Source organism: Pinus tabuliformis, chromosome 9 (genome assembly GCF_031772625.1).
Source record: "Pinus tabuliformis cultivar Carrire ecotype Pingquan chromosome 9, CPIR1, whole genome shotgun sequence".
In the NCBI taxonomy this organism is placed as follows: Eukaryota; Viridiplantae; Streptophyta; class Pinopsida; order Pinales; family Pinaceae; genus Pinus; species Pinus tabuliformis.
Window position 1 is genome coordinate 180382067 of NC_142307.1, and position 24979 is coordinate 180407045.

At 35.8% G+C, this 24979-nt stretch overlaps 1 long non-coding RNA gene across 1 annotated transcript; it reads right to left on the reverse strand.

Annotated features, from left to right (window-relative positions):
* Nucleotides 1-10469: 10469 nt before the first annotated feature.
* Nucleotides 10470-11765, reverse strand: LOC149147706 (uncharacterized). Its single transcript, XR_016262906.1, has 2 exons — nt 10972-11765; nt 10470-10663 (listed from the first exon to the last, which is right to left on the reverse strand). It is a non-coding gene; the product is annotated as an uncharacterized LOC149147706 (long non-coding RNA).
* Nucleotides 11766-24979: the final 13214 nt, after the last annotated feature.

Sequence of the window (24979 nt, forward strand, 5' to 3'; positions counted from 1 at the left end):
ATGGAATCTTCCAGAAACTTCTCCTGTGACACTTGCCTCTCTGAATTGGACTAGGGATGAGTAAGAGATCATCAATCTCCAAGTGGAAGCAAGAACTATCAGAGGGAAGACAGTAATCAAAATCACAAGCTGACTCATCTCCCTTGCAGACATCTATATATGGATCCCTCATCCCAGAGATCCAGAGGCTGGAATTTTGCATCTTGTAAGGAATTGTTGTTGGTTTCTTGCGGCAACATCATAGTGTTGGGTGATCTAAGCTTTGCATTAGGTGAAGAAGGGCTTACTTGCTGAGAGGATGATGCTGGGTCAGAATAATTGGTTGTAACTCTCTTGGCTCTTTCTTGATTATCAATAAATCTATTCAAGTTTTCCTCCATACTCTTGTGTAATTTATGTTCTGTGCATTTGTATGGTCAATTTACATCTGATCCTAGATTGTTTATGATAATAGATCCATGTTCTCATAGAGTGTTATGCTGCTTTGATTCTACAGGTACTCTGTGAAGCTGGGTATACAAGAAAGCAAGTAGCAATGGACTATTAGAAGAGAGAGGAATCGAACAAGGAACCAAGCGCAAGACAGAGGTTGGTCTCCTTTATTCTTCTCTCATCTATCTTTCATAAAGGAAAATGAAAGTAGTTTTACTTTGTTTGTTTCTAAGGTAGCTACCCGCCTTAGTGGGATTAGTAGTTCTGCATAGACACTTTTCCCTGTAACAGGCAGTGTTGATGCAGCACAAAAAGCCTATATGCTTTCATTCTAAGACATTCACATCAATAGTAGTTAACTATCCTACATATGATAAAGAATTGTATGCATTAGTTCAGACTGTTAAAAAGTGGAAACATTACATAAAGGGTAAAGAAATAGTCATACACATAGATCATCAACCACTACAATATTTACACTCACAAACTAAATTGCAACAATCAAGACACTATCGATGGATGGGTTTTCTACAACAATTTCATCTTGTTATCAGATATAAGAAAGGCATACATAATAAGGTTGTAGACATGTTATCAAGACCAATTATAAATGCATCCACAATACTTAAGCATAATTCAGTAATTCATGAAAGTTACATTGAACAATATGCTCAAGAAACCAATTTTAAGGATGTATATGCAACTTTAAGTCATGGAAAATAGGTAGAAGAATTGGATTATTTCATAAAGGATAAACTCTTATATCATTTGGAAAAGTTATGCATTCCATAAACTGAAAGAGTTAATATAATTCGAGAAGCACATAATTCTCTCATAGCAGGTCATTTTGGTGTAAGTAAAACAGTTGCACAATTACAAAGATTCTGATATTGGCCACGAATGAATGGGACAGTTTCTAGATATATTAAAGGATGTACTATGTGTGCTACAGGCAAGCCAAGTAATAGAAAATTAGGCTTTTATACTCCACCTCCAATTCCTTCTCGTCCTTGGGAAAGTGTTTCCATGGATTTTATTGAGGGATTGCCAAAGTATAGAAAGGGTCATGATTATTTGTATGAAGTTGTGGATAGGTTCAGTAAGATGTGTATTTTGACACCATGTAATAAACAGGTCACAGTTGAACAAACTGCAAAGTTGTTCTTTCAAAATGTATGGGTTCATTTTGGGTTACCCACTTCTATTGTATCTGATCGAGATTCTCGATTTGTCGGGAAATTTTGGTCAAGTCTATGGGAGTTAATGGACACAAAGTTAAATAAGAGCACAACATTTCATCTACAAATAAATGGTCAGACAGAAGTGGTCAACAGGACAGTGATATAGTTGCTTCAAGGATATTGCAGCAAGCATCCCAAACTTTGAGATGAACATTTGCGTTATGTGCAGCATGCTTACAACGATGCAAAACATTATTCTACTCAGATATCTCCTTTTGAGACTTGTTTTGGTTTTATACCAAAGACTCCCTTGGATTTTGTCTTTGGTAAGGACATAGTAGTTGATGGACACAGTGATGTGGACAAAGCAACCAAGTTCATTGAACAAATCTAGGAAATTCGCCACGCAGTATAGGAACAACTGGAAAGAAGCCAAGCAAAGTATAAGGCGCGACATGACAAGCATCGAGTTGAGCATAGTTTTCAAGTTGGTGATCAAGTCTAGTTGTACATCAGCAAAGAAATACTGCAAGGGGAAGGTAAGAAGTTGAAACCAATTAGATATGGTCCTCTCAAAATACTTGACAAAATTAATGAAAATGCTTTCCACCTAGATCTACCAGCTTATATGCAGATCTATTCCATCGTAAATGTTGCAAACTTGTGATTATATGAGCCTTCATTCATTGAATATCTCGAAGAGCAAGGTCAATTGCCTTCCATTGAAGATATTTTTCCTGAGTATCTCAATGAGCTACAGGAGGACACAATTATTGACAAGAGGATAAGGACTTCGCGACGTGGAAATGTTGAGTATCTTAGAGTTGGACTCAAAGGTACAAATACGAGTAAAGAATTATGGATCAATATTGGAAAATTGAAGGAACTTTATCCTCACTTACTTGACAGCTAAAACCAACTTTTGGTGCTCCAAAAGCTTCCAGTGAGGAGGAGTGATCCAAAATGGATCCAGTCTTGCCTCCAGATCAAAGTCTTCAAATGCATATAAAAGTGGGATCACATCAAAGTGCTCGTCGATATGATTCCAACAACACAAATGGCAGACAAATCCAAGTCTGGATGAAGAAGTTACAGCCAATCAAAGTTTGTGTGAAAATTAGGGCAAAAGTCAAAAAGTCAAAGGTTAACAGTCAACGGTCAACCATATCAACACCTACGTCAGTAAGGACACATGTCAACCCAGGAATGAGCCATGGGTCTTAGATGATGTCAGCAAAGGAGGTGACATGGCAGATTGTGATTGGTTAATATGGGCCAATCTGAGGCTGACATGTGGCAACCCATATTTTTCCCAATATTACCTAATTTCCAAAATTTTGGGGATCAACGAGGATCAAACTCCAGATCGAGAAGGTCAAGTTTTCACCAAAAGGGCCATACCAAATGGGCTATGATGAGTCTTGTTAGGATTAGGGATGACATTGTATTTATGGTTGCGGATAAAAGGCATCGGAAAAATGGGTCAACGGTCAAGGTAAACCCCATGGCCATCGGACCCCTTAATTAAGTTTCGGAATTATCTCACATGCAACCGGATATGGTAAACAACATGTCATATATATCAAACAAAACCACACATATCACAATGGAGCGTAATATATATGGCCGAACCATATTTTATGTGTGTCAATCCATATCAAAATGCCGGAGTGTCGGGCGAGGGTTTCGATCTGCTAACCTCCAACCTTATAGACCAATGCCTTCACACCTTTTGGCTAACCAAAATATCATGTGTTAGGGCTTGAAACATAGCTGAACCAAATTTTTATTAAATTGTTGCAGGTGTCGAACTAGTGAAACCACCAATGCGTAGACCGAGGCGGTTTTTATCAGCAAAAAGTGGTTTTGTAGAAGGAAGATGTGGTTTTGCACATTCTAGGGGGTCTGGAGGGCACAATGGCCAAATATGTGCAAGTTTATACTCATTTGACTAGAAATTTCGAGCTGAACGCAATGGTGAGGTCCATTTTCTCATTTGAGCTACTATTTTTGAGCGCATGCCTGTAAAACAATTTTGAAGACAAAATAAAGCGGTCAATACTGGAAGCTAAAGGACTAGGAGATGTAGCTAGGAAGTTTGGTGAACTCCTTTATTAAATTTTGTTGTGTTGATTTGATTGAATGTGTTTTCAATTTTTTTATGTGTTTATGTTATTTGCAATCTTTTCGATCCATTTCACTAAGTGACATAAGAAAACTTCACATAAATTCTGTAATACCTTTTTCATTAACAGATCAAGTAAATTGAAAAAAATTATCTTCAATGAGAGGTGAACTTCTCCCTCTTGAGCCAACCTTCAAGAGCCATCACTGTCTATTGTCTATATGACAATTTTTCCTTCACTATTTCAACCAACTTTATCACAACCAAGCCTACTAGAGGTTATCCCATCTGAGGCTTCATCAAATTTGTCACAAGTACTTAAGAATCTTCACATTGACCATGCTAGGGTTTCTAGATTTCATATCTCAAACCTTTGCCATAAACCAGGGTTTCTCTCAAACCCTAACTTCATAATATCCATCAAAACCTAATACACAAATTGTTTAAGGCTTTATTCAAACCCTAGAACTATTTTAGGTCTCCACCATCCTCTTCTTGCTTCCATCAATGGGGTCATCATAGGGGCGATCTCCATGACTTTTCTTCAGCCCAACTCTGATACCATGTTAATTTTTCATAGGGATATATTGTTATTTTCTTTAATAGTTTCATTTCTTCATTAACACTTTAAGTTCACCCAATAACATCGTAAATTTATTCATATTTACATCATTATTCAACAGCATATGCAACTAAGTAGAAAGAACAATATCACCATCAACAATGTAAGAGAACATAAAGGAACAATATAAGAAAAACATTCACACATAGAGATATCAAGATTGGTTGGAGACCAAGGAAAAACCCACTATGGGGAAAACCCTTTCAAATTATTCTTCTTTTTAGATGGTCATCAAGTGATTCAACAAAATAGAGTACAATGATCTATATCTTCATCTATGAAACTATTCAACAAAACAACTACGTCATCCATGGAATGAACCCAACAATGCTTATACTCAAAACCCTGATTCAGAAACCTGTAATGAACTGTCACTGTCTCCGATCAACTATTGAACACTGCATCCATAGATCAAAATCCTTGGAAGAATGAGATTTCATATTTTAGGTCTTAGTCGCATAGAGGGAGATATATACAAGTGACTATAGCTACCCAGTTTCTCCCTTAAGCCTGGCATGTGAGGGATTGGGGTCATATCTGGACTATGGAATCCCTAACTCCAAGTCGCATGGATGGAGAGTTGTCCGTGTGACTGGAAGGTTACAGTCACATGGATGAGCTTTTTTGCGAGTGACTACGGTTGAATCCTTCCAGTGTTGTGCCTACCATTGAGGCCCAAAACCCTAAATCAGAGATGTGAACTTCAGACACTACAATTTCACCTCAGAAGTGAACGTGATCCTCCACGAATGAGCCTCAGACCTGTGACCAAGATAGAAGAATGTTTTATCATTGTGTCTAAATGAGGTAGAGGTCACTTGTATTTATATCCTTCCAACTTGGTGCACTTTGCTTTAGGGCAGACCTTATCAAATATACACACGTGGGTTTTTCTTCATAAGTACACTTTACCTTATCCGATTTGAGTGATCTTTACGTCAATTTTGGTATTCTAGAAAAGAGGAATTCATTGCAATTATTATCTCCATAAATTGACCAATCCAAAGTGGAATTTGACCGAAATTTCATATTTTTAACAAGATTTTCCTTCAATCTAATCTATTTAAAAACATGAGAATTTCATTTTAAAACGATTTTGAATCAAAAAATAATAATTTTTTTACTAGGAGATAATGAAACGAAAACACCCATGTAACATCTCTCCCATTTTTATAGAAAATGGATGCATGTAAATGTTCTACAAACTCATCATACTTTTTATTTAAATAGGCTAACTATCCATTGTAATTATTTCAACTATCATCACTTAAGGTTACATTGTGGCTTACTGGGTTTTTGCATTCTTATCATAATCAAACAACATCCCATGCTCATTTAATTCCCAAAGCATTAATTTCAAAAGTTTTTAGACATTTATTTTCCTTAGGTATTTCTCATTCATCACTTTAAGATGAGTTGTCATCCTAATATACCAAGTTTTAGAGATCTCTCTCTCTCTCTTTTTACTAATAATCCCATGATACCCCCTGTTTATTTCCTTAGTGCCCATGTTCCTTTTCCCTTTTCTTCATATATCACATAGATACATGTATAGGCAAGTGTATATATATTATTATCCAATTTTAAGGTCATGACCAAGGCAGACACCAAATTTGTGCATGAGACCCCCTTGTTTATGGGACAAGGGACCCACCTCTGCGCAATGATTTGACTGTTAAGTCTATAAAGGCATACATACTCTACCCCCCTTTGGTTTTGAACCTGTGACCTCTTAGGAGGAAACACATGCTCTTAAACATTAGGCCCACTTAAACTGTATAAACCTATCCATATATAAAGATATCCATAAACTACACATAAAATCTAGATAATTAACAACTCTATTAATTCGATGTAAGGAATGGGCACTACATTATACCTTTCCTAGGTAAGCTTGCCACTTATAACATTAACCCTGCTCATACATATTCAAACTCCTGTGATTATTTATGTCACCACACAATCTATAGATATATATATATATAGATATATATATATATATATATATATATATATATAGATATAGATATAGATATATATAGTGTTCCTTTTAATGGTTTTGCATTCACTGTATGTTACATGGCTGAACCTAGGTACACATGTAATATAATATTCATGTCACCACACAACCGATAATATATATATATATATATATATATATATATATATATATATATATATATATATATATATATATATATATATATATATATATATATATATATCTATATATATCTATATATATATATATCTATATATCTATATATATATATATATATATTGGCATTATTATGGGTTCCTTCTAATAGTTTTGTGCTCACCATATGTTATGTGGCTCAACTTATGTATACAATATAAATGCAATATATGTATTTGTTTATGCATTCCATTTGTGATGACGGCCACATGGTTAGTTTTTTTTAGAGGCTTGGGATCCACATTGCCTGCATGGATCCTAGCCAATTGGATTTTTTCGATGGTGTAGATCTGTTCTGGAGAGTCGATGGTGGAAACAAATTAGGTTATGGTTAGGGTAAACGACTTATCCTATTTCATTGTTGCTGTTCATTTTTCTATTGTGATGCTTGCAAATTAGAGCTTTGCAAATTTTTCAAAACCCTAGTGTGTCTCAAGGAGTCGTTACTCTTCTCTAGAAGGGATTCTTGCTTATTTTGCTCAGGTAACCTCTCAAGTTTCATTGTGACTATTCACAAGTTAGTGGTGTGGCTCCAAGTCACTCACTCTGTAATTCTTTCAAAAAGAATTTATGTTTCTCCTTTGATTTATTTTTGGTTTCCCGTGTAACTAGTCATTGTTTCATAATGCACTCTAAAGTTTCTCCAATTGTTTTTGCAGGAGGCATAGCTCTAAGACAAGGGGTTATACTTAAGCCAAGGGGTTATACTTAATTGTATCGTTAATTATTCATGAAAATTTCAACTTAGCTGTGGCCATTCGAAGTGGATTACTACGACAAATTTCTCAAGGCAATTTTCAACAAAGCCTAATTTTAACAGAGCCATTTCTCAATAATTTTCATTCGGTCACTCATATGGCTTATGATGAGGGCTAATTTACCCTATTCCTTCACAGGATATACGGTGTCTCTACTCTTCATTCACATGTATCTTTTGAACCCTAGGAGTTTTTTTTTTAACACATGGTGAATTGGTAACTACCAGGCCTAATCTATGGGAGACCCATGATCAATCCTCGTAGCTGCCTCTATAACACCAAGAGTACATCCAACTACCTGCAAGTCGAATATACTAAGATCCTATGATTTTAGCAAGAGAAGACTCTCGTGTCGCCAAGGCGGGGGTGGAGAATCTATTCCTTTAGTCGCCACCACAGCAGGTCAGTGTACTCAATGAGAATTGAACCATGGTCTCTTGAGCTTCGCCCAAGTAGACTTACCGTCAAACCACACATCACTGTACGAACCCTAGGAAACTTATTACTCTTCTCTTCGATGGAATTTCTGAGGAATTAAAGAAAACTATTCACCCTATTATGCTTCTCTCACAGGTATACCTCACAAATAATGAGTTCTTTGCTGGAAGAGTTTTTGAGGTTTAGTTCTTTCATTTTCCTTCTCTGCCTTCATTATAGGTTCTCATTTAACTTTAAATTCTTTATCACGGTTTTAGATGTTTCGACACCTTGTGGATTACATTTGGGCGTCGTAATGTGTCTGTTTGGGATTTTCGATTTGTAGACAGGCTTTCGGGATGAAAGTCTATAAACGAAATATTAAGGGAACAAACCCTCTTTTAATAGACCCTTTACTAAACCTTGTAATTTCTATATGAGGGTTTCCCTTTTGAACATATATTGTTCATTATGTATTGTATTTTAACTTTGGATGCTCCAAGGTGAACATGAGGGTTATGGATAATATTGTGAAGGTTATGGTCACATATTTTTTATATAATTCGCTCTATGAATATCATCTTAGTAGGTTTATTATGTCTATTATGGACAATTTTTCATTCTGCTTTTAGAGTTAAGTCTTTATCTCGAAAATTATTTTCTATGATACATGGTGGAATAGTAATATTTATTTATTTGCTAGTTTCTTATCTAATGTTTTTAGAAGACCAACTATGTGGCTTATATGATCTTTCTTGTTTTTCTTGATATGGTAATGGTTTAGTGCAATGTTGCTTCATAACATTATTCTTTTATTATATGTGTGTGTGTGTACTTTTAACATATGGAAATATTATGTTTCACTTTGAAGAATTCATACATGTATTTAGTTATTTCATTTCCAACAAATAATTAATGTTGTTTAGTATCTATCATATATATGTATATATTTATATATGTCTATTCCAGAGACCTAGTGGTCCCCAAGGGGACTCTTTTTGATTTAATGAATCCTAGCCCCATTTGGTTAGGACTACCCTATTTGATGACTATGATGTTCTTAATAACAAGGAAAATTATTCTTTACAAGTATGCACATAAGCCAAAAACCTACCTTTATATATATATATACTTACCTCTTGTGCCAGAACATCCACATTCAAATCCACTTCTTATAACCAAACACCTATTCATTTACCTGCAATGACATAGTTAGCCAACAACTAATACAAAATTATGATACCTTACACTTATGTTCAATAGCAACAACATTTTCACTAGCCTATTTTCGGACTACTAACATCTACAGTGACATCTAATCTACTTTTTACTACACAGTTTCAATATTCACAATTCTTCAGTAAACATCTACTCTACTTCAACTAATCTTATACTTATCTAAGTCTTCTCCATGATGCTCCCAACCTTGAACCAATTCTTTGTAGTTCCCTCAAGCTCGACTCCTAGTTGTTAGGAAAATTGTGCAGAAATCTTGGTTAGAATTCACTTTATGAACCCTTTAAGAGCGTCCTACTAATCTTCTAGGTTAAACCAGTCTTTCTCTCCCACTGGCATTCTCTTTTAAACATATTTGTCTTTATCTCCCACAATTCTTTGTATAGAAACTACCACATGATATTTTTCGCCACTCATGCCAAGTCAAGCCAATTTTTAATAGTGATGTGTCTCTCTGTCAAAATTAACCAACTCTTTGTAGTTCCCCCAAGCTCCACTCCTAGTTGTTAGGAAAATTGTGCAGAAATCTTGGTTAGGATTCACTTTATGAACCCTTTAAGAGCGTCCTACTAATCTTCTAGGTTAAACCAGTGTTTCTCTCCCACTGGTATTCTCTTTTAAAGGTAATTGTCTTTATCTCCCACAATTCCTTGTATAGAAACTACCACATGATATTTTTCTCCACTCATGCCGAGTCATGCCAATTATTAATAATAGTGTCTTTTTGTCAAAATTTCTTTTTGTTTTCTCTCAATAACAATGACAAATGGACGATTTTTTTTTAGCCTCTATGTGACAAATGACATCAATCTTTTTTAATCTCAAAATAGCTTTAACATATTTCTATTAAAATAAACATGACAAAAAATAATTTCTTATTTCATTATTGAAAATAAATATTTACATCAACATATTATGTCACATACATATTATGTCACATGTATTTTAATTTTCCTGCACAGAAAATAAAAATAAAAATTAATATAGAAAATCACTATAGTAAATTTTCATAGAGTATGACAACCCGTTACGTTGCCTTCACCCACGACATTGCATTGCCTTTTTTCTAAGAATGGGTGGTAACGTGGTATGTTTCAAGATCCAAGCATTGAATCTCATTTATCTGGAATCAAAAGTTATTAACATCGGATCAATTTGTAGTGTGGTATTAATTGAAATTCTTAGTTCTTACTTTGTAATGCAAGTTTGTTCATCATACTCTAAATTAATGTGCCATTGGCATTGCTCATATTTCTTCCAAATATTAATGGCTTGTTACAATTTTCATGGCGGGGCAATTCATGAAAATTTCAAATTTGATAATCGACTTGACAGGCGTATACTTATTTGATGCCGAGACGAAAATGTTGATATCTGTACTTGTTTATTTGTTATTAATGTTCTATGTTGTGTTTCAGTGGGAGAATTTATCCCTTAATTTCGTCCAAAACAATAACAATGAGATTATGACAGTCCATGGCATCTCAACGGAAGCACTCCATTTTCTTGGAAATCGGGATATTTTATTATAAAAGTGGCTGAATGGTGTTATTCATAAAACAGATTACAAGATAAACTTCTGCCAAATATGGCTCTGTACTCTAAGTAGGTCATCAACGTCTGCAGCTAGATGAGTAATATATCCATCTTTTCCATTATGTATCCTTAATAATCTCTCGCTATATCCCTAATAACCTGCAACCAAACATACACATAATAAGTTCGAGATGATCCGAAAGACTGCAGTGAAGTTGATCTACACACATCAGAAACTCTATAGTTATAATGCCAACAACAATCAACAGTAGCAGCAGTAAAACTATACAAATTCTCCATTAATGCAGAGAAAACTATACAAATTTTCCATTAATGAGGAGCATTTAGGTTTGTAATAGGTAATCCTTACTGACATAGAACTTTCTCCAGATTGGCATGAAACCAATACATTGTATAAGAAATATTAAAGATAGCGCAACCGATAATTATAAAGAATAAAAGCGTACCTTATTAATCGACAATGGTGCTCCGCATTTGCTTTGCCGAATCTAATATGGCGGCGGCGGAGGAGACTTGTAGGAGTAGTGGTGTGTGGGTGGTGAGGGGTAGACGGGTGGTTTGGGATGAAGAGGGGGTAAAGTGGGTACTGGTTTGGGGGGAGCAGGACTTACGACATGGGTTGGGGGAGGAGGAGATTTGTATCCGTATGGTTTTTCTGGAGTAGATTTTGGTGGCTTGGTCACTGGAGAAGGTTTATGGTCTTTGTGGTGTTCGTAGTGGGGAGGAGTTGGCCATGATTTTGGTGGTGAAGGAGGAGGAAGGGGCTTCTCAACTGGTGGAGGCTTGGCATATGGAGCAGGAGTTGGTTTTGGTGGAGAAATCTCCACCTTGGGAGGAGGTGGAGATTTGTACTTGTATGGAGGAGAAACTGGCACCGCCTTAGGAGGAGGTTTGCTGTGAACAGGCGGTGGTTTCTCCACTACTGGTGGCTTGGGAACGGGTGTAGGTACAGGGGGCGGCTTATAATGGACTGGAGATGGAACATGTGATGGTGGAGGAGGTGATTTATAAAGGTAAGGCTTGGGAGGTGGGGAATTATAGTATGAGGCAGTGGAGGGATTCGCAGAATAAATGCAGCTAACAAGCAGAACCAGCAATAGCTTACTAACGAAAGACATCGCTGCAAGGAGAGTCATCTTCTGCGTGGCAGTAGAGAGCTCCAAAAGCTGAACTGGGTCGTATATGGTTGTAGTTGATCGGTATTTATAACATTTTTTCCGACGCAGCGTGGTGGTGGAAATTCTTGTAGAGAGGCTTTGCCGGTCAATTACATCGTTTTCTTCTTTTAAAAAAATTCAAAGTTCAGCTTTTCCCCGGTAGTCGGTTGCTGCACGCAACAGTGACGCGAGTGTCGTTTGCGTCTCAGTCCCGTCGTATTTTTTTAAGAGTCCAGCTGTCCTTTTACAATTCCAATATGAATCGCCGCGTATGATTTTCAAGGTTAACAAAGAAATGATGAAAGAGCTGGATGTGATTGGCGAAGACTCTTACGTGAAGCAGAGTGAAATGCCATTTGCTCGTTAGACATTCTTGGATTACCTTTAATTAAATAAAATTATGGATTATCGTTTGGTATTATCAAAGAAAATAATTTATTGATTTTATTATTTGAGGTTAAACAAAAAAAAATCTACTATTTTTTCGTAACACTAAGAATTAAATGTAACAATTTATTTATTTATATATGGGTTAAAGTTATATGGTCATATAGAGTTTTTTATTACACTTGGAAGCTCGAAGGGAATTTTTTTTCTCGCGATTTGAAATAGTTGGTTGATCTTCCAAAAATGTGTGTAATTCACTTAAATTGATATTCACAGTGGAAAGTTAATTTGAAATTATATTTAAAAAATAAAAATGTAAATGTGAATAATTTCAACTAAATGTATTTTAAATATGGAAATTTGTATATTATTTAATTTTAATAATTATAAAAACAATTAATATATGTAATAAGTAATTAATTAATTAAATTTAAATTAGTTAAAAGAGCATAATTAATTTGAAGATAAATCTTAATCTTTGTATTATAAATGATTCCACATATTTTATGGAGGTTAAATCTCTATCATCAAACTGATAATTATTAATATTAAAATTAAAATTGGAAAAGACTTATTTGTAATAAACAAACCGATATCTAATAAATCTATCCCTACTCTTAAATAATAATTAGAAACAATTGTTTTAACTTTATATTAGTTAATATATTATAATAAAGTTGGTGAATTATAATAAATTTTACTGATTTAAAAAGGAAAATATTTTTTAACTAATTTAAAATAAATTAAATTCATTACTTGTATTTTCTTCTAATATCTTGTTTTATATTTATAGTATAAAAATATGATCATCATCACCAGGAATTTGGAAGTGTGTAGTATAACTTTTCTTCTTGGGTATTTAGAAGAACTTATCACTAGGTAATGTGTAAGTGGGTAGTATAACTTTCTTTTTGGGTATCTAGAGAAATCTATCACTAGGCAAGGCTTCTTGGGTATCTAGAAGAACCTATGGCTAGGTAATGTGTAGGTGGGTAGTATAACTTTTCTTTTTGGGTATCTAGAGAAATCTATCACTAGGCCAGACATGTGGCATGGGTTGGGTTGATTTTCACTCCTATCACTGAAGTGTCCAACCTAACACTACATACTTCACAAAAATTTCATATCACAACAATCATCAATGAACCAACCCCCTAAAAATTATAATATCATTTTTTTAAATAATTAACTAATTATAATTATCTTATATTTAAAATAAACTATTTTTTTATTTTTCATTTTATTATTTTATCCAGTTATAAAATTTAGATTTTATTTATAGGATGATGTACAATTTGTTCTACATTAATGTATTACATACTTTTTAAATTTTTATCTAAAATTAATAGTTTCTAAAAATTAAAACCTATTCTTTTTTATTTTAAATAATAAATAGCCATATTTTATATTATTTTATTATATATTTCATTGTCTCTCAACAATTTCTATCCAACAAACCCTAAGTTAAATATATCAAAAATTTATGACTTAATCACAATCAAAACATATGAAGATAGAAAATTAATTATTTTATTTATTCAAGAAGTTTACAATTAAATTAGACTAGACTCATACTTAATAATAAAAATTTATTTCAACCATTACCAGTATAAACTTTAAACCAAAAAGAATATAGAAGAATGATATTAATATGGAAAATCTTTAACAAATTTTTTGACATTGCGGATGTAAGTTATCTTCTCCACTGTATCCGAACTCTTATCTCTAATCATTAACAATCAAAGTATTGCTCGTCTAATAGAAATTGGAATCACCGTCAAACACTTCACAACTTAAAGAGATGATGTCGGTCTGACGCTCCTAAATTTGCCGAAGTTGAAATTACAAGAACTCCCTCTATAGCTACTTTAGTACGCCAATTAACTTAACGTGAAGATGTCGGTGGGAACCTCGTAATTTTTCAGACCAGCATGCAAGAGCTGGTTCCATTGAAAAAATTATATGTTTTGAAATAAACGTGTATGAGAAAATCTACCCGAAAAATTTGGTTTACTTTGAAATTTAAAAGATTTGAAATAAAACGTATGAGACACTCTTACCATTCCCTTTTATGGTATCCGGAATTGTAGGTGCATGTGGGTCACGGAATGCTGGAATTGTGTTACATGCTCTATCACTTTGGGGTCTGTGCGAATGGATTTTTTAAAGGTGGCATCATGGGATACAGATGGGTATGGCTATTTTTCATTGATTGACAGCAATTTGGATGGCTGATAGCGACTGACATTGTATCCTCCCATTCTTTTAACCGTGTACCCAGTAAGAGCAGACTCTTACGTGCATTCAGATGAATGCGCAGAACGGGATCAAGAACGTCGTCACATCTCCTGTTGCCAATTTTCTGACCGTAAACTCAATTGAATAACTGAACCGAATAAGCTCGGGAGTCGGTGTACTAGACGCTAAAAGTACAGCAAAGCAACGCTGTTCTGACAATGTTGCAGATACTGGTTTTCTTACCGAACTGACAGCTTTATCGCCCTAATCGTTACAAGACTATAAATTGCGTTTTGGGTCCATCTCTCTACATGTGCCAAATGCACCTGGACGGCTTCTCACCCATGTAAAGGCAAATCGGCAAATTGGATAGGCCAAGCATGGCCTATTTCCATAGTTTGACTTACAATGAAGAATTACCAAATTGCAGAAGGCTTTGCACCTATTATATATATTAGAAGAATTATAGTATTGAATTTTTAATTTTTATGTCTAGATACATTGAATGTAATGGACAAAATTTGAATTTTATTGCTTCAGTTTTTGAATTTAAAAAGAAATAATAACTGTAGGGAAAGAAATACGAAAGGAAATTACAACAAAATATGGAGAATGGATAGGGAAGATTTATGGATAAAGCATTCGTATATTTCTTCGATCAAGTGGATACCATTGGAATAATAATATAATTAAATTCAGCTCCAATAAGTCACGGTTTTTAATTTTCTAATTTTCTATTTTATAGGTTAAAAATAATAATCTAATAAATTTAAAAAACTATTGAAAATAATGGTTATAGATTTTATATTTTCAATATAAATTTATAAGATTTATTGTAACAAACTTTATAGTGAAATATTCATAATAGCTTATAAATCATATTGGGATAGACTTACGATGAGAGGGAATCTCATGATAAAGGTTTATGAGATCTCTCTTTAATAAGGGGAGTGGAATTTAAGGAGGGGAGTGGAGTTCAAGGTTATATTGAAATAATTAGTTGTATAAGTTGAAATTTAATAATATAACAAAGTGTTGAAATATGGCAACAAGAATGTTCTAATTTAATTTGTTCTTGAATTAAATTGTGAATTAAAATCGAATTTAGTCTTAAGAGCTATTTGGAAATAACTAATTCATTTATTTTAAATTAATTATTTGGAGAAATTCAAGTTAGAAATATTTATGAAGTCATACAAGAGTTATCCCTTAAATTGAGATAAGATTGAGTTATATTTGAATTGTAATTAGTTAACTCAGTTTACTGAGTTAAGTCCAGTTAAATTAGTTCCAAACTGTTTGAGGAACTAATAGTGAGTTAAGAGTCAGTTGATGCATTAATGCAGTCAGTTGATGCATTAATGCACTCAACTACTGCTACTCCAATTAAATGAAGATTCCCTTATTAGAAACACATGCATGTCTATTCTAAGAAAGGCCCACTTGAGATTAATGTTCAAGGATAATGTACTATCAGTTGCATGTGTTTTCTCATGGAGAAAACTCATGCACGAAGTCAAGGATTCATCCTTGAGGATTGCATAGTTTTGAAGCCTTGATTTTCCACTTTGTAATAGGCAAATCATCCACAAGGAAAAGCGCAAGGAAATAGGAGCTTGGAGAGCAGAGAATAAGGCTGGAGAGAAGCCAAGACTTCCTATGAGCATTTGTGAGGATTGTACTGAGAGCTAGCTAGTTGTGAGAGCTAAGGCTTTGTATAATTCCTATGTATTTCCATCATGTATGATAATACAACAGTGTGATGTTTTTAGCTAAGGCTTTTCCCCAAGTATTTTCATGTGTATTGTGCCATTGATTCTTCTTCTTCTAGTTATAGTGTTCAACTCAATCTTTAAGTTTCCGCAAATTGATAGTAGATGTAGGTTATAATATTCTACTTTGATTTATATTGCATTATCATTTTAACTTATCACATATTTTTTACATGGTATTGGAGCTGTGAATAGTATACTGAGAAGAGAATTCGAAGTTTGAAGTTCGGTGTTGCATGTGCAAAATGAATTCATATCATACTTCAAGGTTGGTCAATGGCATTCTATGGCTTGAGACTCGAGTATGCCTTGGAAGGTAGCCCGAATTACATAGCATGGAAAGATAGAATGGAGGTTGTATTAGAAGACAATGGCTTGAAGGAATTCATTGATCAATAAATCCCAAAGCCAGCTTCAACTAATGCACAAGAGTTAGTTGAATGGAAGAAGTGTGTGGCGAAGGCGAGACTGATTATCCTTGAGGGATTTCGAGACCATATTGTCTCGAGTCTCCATGTGAAGGATACTCCATTTCAATGTGGAAAACATTGAAGGACCTCTACCAAAACACTAGCGACCAGAGGAAATTGGCACTCAAGGATAAGCTTTGAAGGATTAAGATGGAGAAGGGCGATACTATTTCCACATATCTAAACAAGCTCACCACCTGCAGAGATGAGCTTGGCAGTTTGGGAATAACTACTGTCGATGATGATATGGTGAGCCTCGCTCTCCTTAGCCTTCTAAAGAGTTGGAATAGCTACAAGGACTCTATCAATGGAAGGGAGAAACTACTGGATTGGGAACGACGGTGGTCAGATCTTATGTAGAAGTAGATCAGGAGGAGCACACGAGATGGTTCTTCATCTAAGAATGATGATGAAGAAAATCTGGCCTTAGCAAGTAAGGCAAGGAAAGGGAAGGGGAAGGCTTTCCATTTCAAATCAAATTCTGCTCATGGAGGGAAGAAGGGTGACATGTCTAAAGTAAGATGCTTTAATTATCACAATATGAGACATTATGCGACTAATTTCCCATCGAAGAAGTCCAAGAAGGGATCCTTAGAAGGATCGGAAGGTGAGGCATTAACCTCTTAGTTCGAAATGGACTTTACCCTCATCGCATGCATGGTGTCATCGATGATGGGTTGTGTCTAATATCTTGATAGTGGAGCCTCATTCCACATGATCGGTGATAAAAATTTATTCAGTGCCTTGGAGGAGAAAGACCTAAAGATGTGCATAGAGATGGGTGATGACGGAAGTTATAATGTTTTAGGAGTAGGCATGGTTGCTTTTCAAAGGGAGCATGGAGCTCCTATCACCTTGGTAGATGTGATGTATGTGCCTAGACTGAAGAAGAACTTGGTATCGGTCGTGATGTCGGAGGACAAAGGCTACGATGTTGTCTTCAATAAATGAAAGGTGTTCCTAAGACACATAGCCATGGGTCAGACCAAGAAGATATGGATTTGGGTGAAGAATCTCTATAAACTAGAGGTAGATGATTGTGCAACATTGAGTACGAAAGAAGAATTGGTGCAAAGCCAAGACATTGGCGAGTTGTGGCATAGGCGGTTGGGCCATTTGCATCATGGGGCTTTGAAGATAATGCAACAAATATCTACAGGACTTCCCAAAGGTAAACTTGAGCAAGTTGACACATGCAAAGGTTGTACCTTGGGAAAGTACACCAATTCTTCCTTTCATGATCGAGACAGTCGAGCAGAGGCTATCTTAGAGCGAGTTCATACTGATTTGTGTGGACCATTCTCGACGGCATCCATAGCAAAGCAAAGGTATTATGTGATTTTCATTGATGATTATTCTCATAAATGCTGGATTTATTTCATGCAGAAGAAGGACCAAACTTTCACAAAGTTTTGTGAGTTCAAAGCTTTGGTTGAGAAAGAGTTAGGGAAGAAGATCAAGGCTTTGAGGAGCAACAACGGTGGAGAATATGTCTCTTAAGATTTTAAGGACTTTTGTGCAGCGGAAGGAATTAAACGAGAGTTGACGACACCTCATAACCCACAATAGAATGCGGTGGCCGAGAGGAAGAACAAAACTATTGTAGGGGAAACATGGGCAATGCTGCATGACCAAGGCCTACCACTTCACTTGTGGGCTGAGGCATGAAACACAGTGGTCTATTTGCAGAATAGAAGCTTGCATCGCATACTTGGGATGAAGACACCAGAGGAAGCTTTCTTCAGTAAGGGACCAAATGTGGGTCACTTCAAGATCTTTGGCTCATCGGTATATTTCCATGTGACAAAGGATGCATGGAAGAAGCTTGAGCCGATAGCAGAGTTGGGGATATTTTTGGGGTACACTGATACACCTCACAACTATCGGGTGTACTTGCCTACCAGTGGGAGGACAGTGGTTCGCAGAGATCTCAAGTTTGATGAGCAGAAGGCCATGCAAGTTTTCCTTGAGAGGGAGCTCCAACTACAGGTTGTGGAGGAACTATTGGTTCCTAAGGAGGAGGAGCCTCAGACTGATGCGGAGCAGCCGCATGTAGAGGTTCCAGGAGTGGATACATCCACTCAAGCAAAGTCTTCCAGAGATGGACGAAAGCGCACAAGAGAAGCTGATATATTATTGAAGGATGTGAGAGAGAATGTGGGAGCACCACCTTCTCAGTGCAGACAGAGGAGGTCACCTGGGAGGTACACTGGATAAATGGCCCTTGCTGGAGAATGTGTTGAGACCGAGTCGTCTTCCTTTGAGGAAGTAGTGCAGTGGTCGATTTGGGTTGATGATATGGTGGAGGAGTATGACTCCATAGTTCGTAACAGTGTTTTGGACGTGGTTCCGAGACTGGAGAACAAGTCAGTTGTGAGTTCCCATTGGCTTTACAAGGTAAAGCAAGATGCTAATGGCAGTGTGGAGAAGCATAAGGAAATATTTGTTGCCTGTGTCTTTTCACAGGTCGAGGGGATTGACTATGATGAGACTTTTGCTCCTGTCGCAAGATACTCATCTATTAGATCTATGTTGCCACTATCAGCACCGATGGGTTGGAAGATCCATAAGATGGATGTGAAGACTGCATTCTTCAATGGCCAGATTGAGGAAGAGGTGTACATATAGCAGCAAGAAGATTTTGAGACCTTCGATCTTGAGTCGCATGTGTGCCGACTCAAGAGAGCATTGTACGGGCTAAAGCAAGCACCTCGTGCTTGGTACACCAGGATAGACAACTACTTCATCGAGTTGGGCTTCACAAAGAGTGAAGCAGATGCAAACCTACACCACATCATGGTGAAAGATAAGCTGTTGATTATCGTAGTTTATGTTTATAATCTCATATTGACTGGTGATGTTCAATTGATTGTGTCTTGCAAGGAGGGCCTTGCAAGAGAATTTGAGATGAAAGACATGGGTCTCATACATTACTTCCTTGGCATGGAAGTGTGGCAGAAGGATGGGGAGTTGTTTGTGTCTCAGGGCAAGTATGCCAATCAGATACTCAGTAGATTCCACATGGAGAAGTGCAAGTCCATGCAGACTCCTGTAGCAAGTAACTGGAGGAAGGAGGTTGCTACTTCAAGAGAAGTGGTAGAGGCTACTATGTACAGGTAGCTAGTGGTAGAGGCTACTATACCAGCTGATTCAAGCGATGGTTCAGCCTACCAACATGTTTGGAAGGTGGAAAAGCATGTATTGAGATACCTCAGAGGCACATCTCAGTATGGATTAGGGTACAGATAGACAAAGGGAGAGAAGCTACAGGGGTTTCACTGATCCAGATTGGGTAGGGAGTCCCATCAGATCGGAAGAGCACATCAAGAGGGATTTTCAACCTTGGGTCAGCAATAGTTTCTTGGTACAGCAGGAAACAGAGGTCGATTGAACTCATCTCAGCAAAGGTAGAATACATGGCTGCAAGTCAAGTAGCATGTGAGGACATCTGGATGCAGAAAATCCTAGTTGTTTTGTTTGATCAGAGGATGGATCCAACTGTGATCTATTTTGATAATTAGATTTGTATCAAACTCTATGCGAATCCAGTATTTCATGATAGTTCCAATTAGATCAATATCTGGTATCATCATCTCATAGACTGTGTAGCGAGGAGGATCATGTTATTGTAATATATTTTGACAAAGGAGCAAGATGCTGACATATTGACAAAGGCATTGTCAAAGTGCAAATTCGAGTTCCATAGAGATAGGATCGGGGTGGCAGATAATCCCTTTCTTATTGAGAGGGAGTGTTGAAATATGGCAACAAGAATATTCCAATTTAATCTGTCCTTGAATTAACTTGTGAATTAAAATTGAATTTAGTCTTAACAGCTACTTGGAAATAATTAATTAATTAATTTTAAATTAATTAGTTGGAGAAATTCAAGTCAGAAGTCTTTCTGAAGTCATGCAAGAGTTATCCCTTAAATTAAGGAGATAAGATTGAGTTATATTTAATTTGTAATTAGTTAGCTCATTCTACTGAGTTAAGTCCAGTTAAATTAGTTCCAAACTGTTTGAGGAACTAATAGTGAGTTAATAGTTAGTTGATGCATTAATGCACTCAACTAGTGCTCCTCCAGTTAACTAAAGATTCCCTCTTCAGAAACTCATGAATGTATATTCTGAGAAAGACCTAATTGAGATTAATGTTCAATGACAATGTACTATCAATTGCATGTGTTTTGTCATGGAGAAAACTCATGCACGTAGTCAAGGATTCATCCTTGAGGATTGTGCAGTTTTGAAGGCTTGGTTTTCCACTTTGTAATAGGAAAATCATCCACAAGGAACAACAAAAAGAAATAGAAGCTTGGAGGGCAGAAAGGAAGGCTAGAGAGAAGCCAATATTGCCTGTGAGCATCTGTGAGGATTGTACTGAGAGCTAGCTAGCTGTGAGAGCTAAGGCTTTCTATAATTCCTATGTATTTCCACCATGTATTACTACAATAGTGTGGGGTTTTTAGATGAGGCTTTCCCCAAAGTATTTTCATGTGTATTGTGCCATTGATTCTTCTTCTTCTGGCTATAGTGTTTAGCTCGATCTTTAAGCTTCTGCAAATTGATAGTAGAAGTAGGTTATAGTATTCTGCTTTGATTTATATTGCATTATCGGGTTAACCTATCACAAATTTTCTACACAAATTTAGAGTGGAGTTCAAGATATTATTGAAATAATTAGTTGTATAAGTTGAAGCTTAATAATATACCAAAGCCAACATGAAATCAACACTATCAATAATGTCAAGTATAGTTAACCATATTAGTAAATTTCTTTGACTAATTTTGTAATATCACATGTAATGTATTAATTTAATCATGTTACTTAATAATATTTGTTTTAATATATTAAGAAATTAATATCATTGTTCAAATATAGTCATTACTTGAAATTTTGGTCTCTACATTGCTCTCTATTCAAGCTTTAGCCATGGTCTGCTTCTTCATCTAGTCCTGATGATGAGCCACACTTTTTGATTGGAAATGCGCCGACCAAAAATTTCTCTTATGTGATTTCTACCAAAAGACTTTGTTTAATTCAAAAGGTTTGTGTTTCATAAAGATTCATTCAAGATTTTATTTTATTGTGGAAAATGTAATTCATGAAATCCAAATAAGACAATTTCAAATTGCCAAAGTTCGTGCTCCATAAGGTAAGAGTGTTATTCAAAAGCCAAAGTTTCACCTTGAAGGTGCCAAATATAGAGTGTTGTTTCATAATTGCACCGAGAGGGGCTCTACAACTCAGTATAAGGGAGATGTGTAGGTGTAATATAAGGGAGTTCCTTACTAAAGTCATAATTTATGAAAACAAATATGAAAATGAATTTTGAATTTGATATGGCAAGTGAGAAGATAAATCCTCCTTTGTTACTTACGCAAATACTTGTAGAGACCCCTACTTTGTCCATTACTGTTCACTTTTTGTATACATGGATGATGTTTACTTCCTCACTATTGAACTACATATTAGGGTGAATGAAATGCATTTACTATAGACTACAAACTATGCTTATATCTATGACACTAAAGTTAAAAGTTGAAGAAAAGACATTATTTTTAAAATTTTGAAAACCTAAATAACTTTATGAAAATCAAAGTTCCACACACATATCTTGTAACATTCGCAGGTTAAAGTTCATGTAGTGAAAGTTAATAAAGGAAAAATATGAGCAATGTCATGGGACACTTATTCCAAGTTGAATGTTGGTCAAAACATCATAGTGGATGTTCATTTGAATTATTATGGCTAGGGGAAATTGGCAAAGGCAATGGGAAAGACATTGAAAAGGGAAATAGACATTAATTGACATTTTATTTATGAAAATAAAGGAAATTAAGAGAAAAAGAAGGTGAAAGGTCATAGGTTGCATATGAGGAGGAATTGAAGGAAAATAGAGGAAAACGAAGAAAATAGAGGCCTCTTGATAAAAAGGCTTCTAAGGATAAGTTCACAGCCTTTTGGAAATTTTGGGTTGGAGCTCTCTCTCTATTCTCTTTCTCTCATACTCTTGCACACTTAGAGAATTCTTGGAACACTCTAGCGTTGGAGAAAGAAAGGCAAAGGGAGGACAAGAAATAAAAGGGAAGCAAAGATCAAGCAAGGAAGAGTTGGATTGTGCGGCTATAAAGGGATTACTTGCATGTGTGATAGTGGTTTTATCCTTTCCTTTCCATCTGCAAATAGCCATGATGTGATGGGGTTGTTTCATTTGGTTGAGCTGGATTTCCAAATAGTTTTGGAACTAGGTGAGGTGGTTACAGAATGGTATTAGAGCATGGTTCAATGCTTGGACTCGATTCGCAGAATATGGTTGTCATGCATGCAAGAAGATTGCAAATGTGCTTCATTTGTATGCATGGTGGTGGTCATTATTGCAGTTGTGTTGACATGTAGAAGTTGATGATGTTGTTGTTGGGAAGTTCTTGTGATGAATACATGCCGATTTTATATGCATTTTTTATGCATGTTAGTGTTTATGTGTTATTGTGCATGCATTTTCATGGTTATGGTTGTCATGCATGAGGTCATGGTATGCAGATGGTATGGTCATGCATGATTTCGTCATATTGTTATGATTATGATTATACATGTATCATTCTAATCTGGTTTATCTTGTAGACCATATATCCTCTCCTGAACTATACTGAGGTATGTTTGTTATGTTTATGTTTGGTTTATTTGACATGATATACTTGTAGGAAGTAGAAGATCAAATATGACTAGAAAAATGGTGGATTACATTTCATGAGACTCTCCTTACAAATCAGATGAGCAACATGGCGATGAGTACTCCTCTCGCATAGTAGACACTTTGAGATGTTTGAAGGCAGAAATAAGTTGTAAAATAGATAATAAAAAAATCATTTAGTCCCATGAGAGAATTTCCAGGGCATAGGAGAAACAAGCAGAGGTCAATGCAGTTATCCTTCAGAGTTTGTTAGACTTGCAGTGATAGAGACCACTTAAAATCAGTCATGGATTGGAAGACAAGACTAATGGAGAATATGGTAGTATATCTCATAACAGGAACAGGTCAGACATGGATGATACTGTCAAGGATGGAAAGTTATTGGATACACCTGATAGGAAAGACAGTGGACATGGGATTTACCCTAGTAGTTCTGGTTCAGACAGGTACCATGGTCATTGTTGCTATCATCCTTACAGGAGGAGTGATAGGGGATATTTTCCAGATGAGTTTAAGAAAGGAAAGGCACCTACATTTGATGGAGAGCTGAAGAGGTCGAAGGATGAAGAAGCATGGTTTCTTGAAATGAAGAAATTATTTAAGCTGCATGATTGCACAAAGGACATGAAGGCGAGGGTAGATAGTTTGATCCACAAATGGAAAAAAGACATTTGGTGGGAATATGTGAAGCGGGTCAAAGACATCAGGATAGAGGAGTTGCGTTGGCATGAATTCAAGAGACTTTTGAGGAAGAAGTACTTGTCAGAGAGGTATTGTGATGGTAAAGCTAAGGAGTTCTATGAGTAAAATATGGGATCGAGGAAAGATGAGGAGTACACGACTAATTTCTTGGAGTTATTGAGATATGTATTGTATCTTAAGGATGAGAAGTCCAAAGTTAAGAGATTTGGCAGTGGATTACCATTAACATTTAAATATAAAATTGTGTATGATGAGACTTGGTCGCCTGAAGAATTAATTGGAAAGTTGAATAACTAATATGAGTAGTTGAAGCATAAGACAAAGTCTTAGCAAGGTTGGAAGGGGAAAGACAAAACTAAAGGTAGATGGCTATCGAAGCGAACAAGACCTCAGGGTGTAGGTGTGAAAGGGAATGTTGTTCCTTACAAGAAGTTTAATGTAGTTGGAAAGGGACATGGGTCACAGCCTAGAGGGAAACAAAATAAAGGTGAGCGTAAGGAACAATTGCAATGTTGGATATGTGGCAAGGAGCATCTCAAGAGGGATTTCTCGTCATATCAAGTTGGCAGGCCTCAGATCTACAGTGCACAAGAAGCACAGACAATTGGGGATGTTGGATAGAGCATTCCTCGGATCTATACAACATTGGATAAAAGACAATAAGATCACCAGGAATCTATTACCAAGATTGATGCTAAGATTTCTGATCAGGTTGTTTCTATTTTGATTTATCCTAGATCTAATTATAGTTACATTAACCCTAACCTGGTGGATAATTGTGGTTTGAAAAAAGAAGTGGATGTAGAGTCTTAGTTAGTGTAGTTGGATATAAGTACTAAGAAAGGAGTTAATCATTAGGTAAGAGATTGTCCATTTGAGTTGAATGGTATGCAAGATCAACGCATCTGGATGTGCTTTCATTGGGATCATACAATATTCTGGGTATGGATTGGTTGTATCTTCATAGGACTAAGGTGGATTGTTATGACAAGGCTATTGAATGCTTGGATGAAAATAGAGAACATAAAATA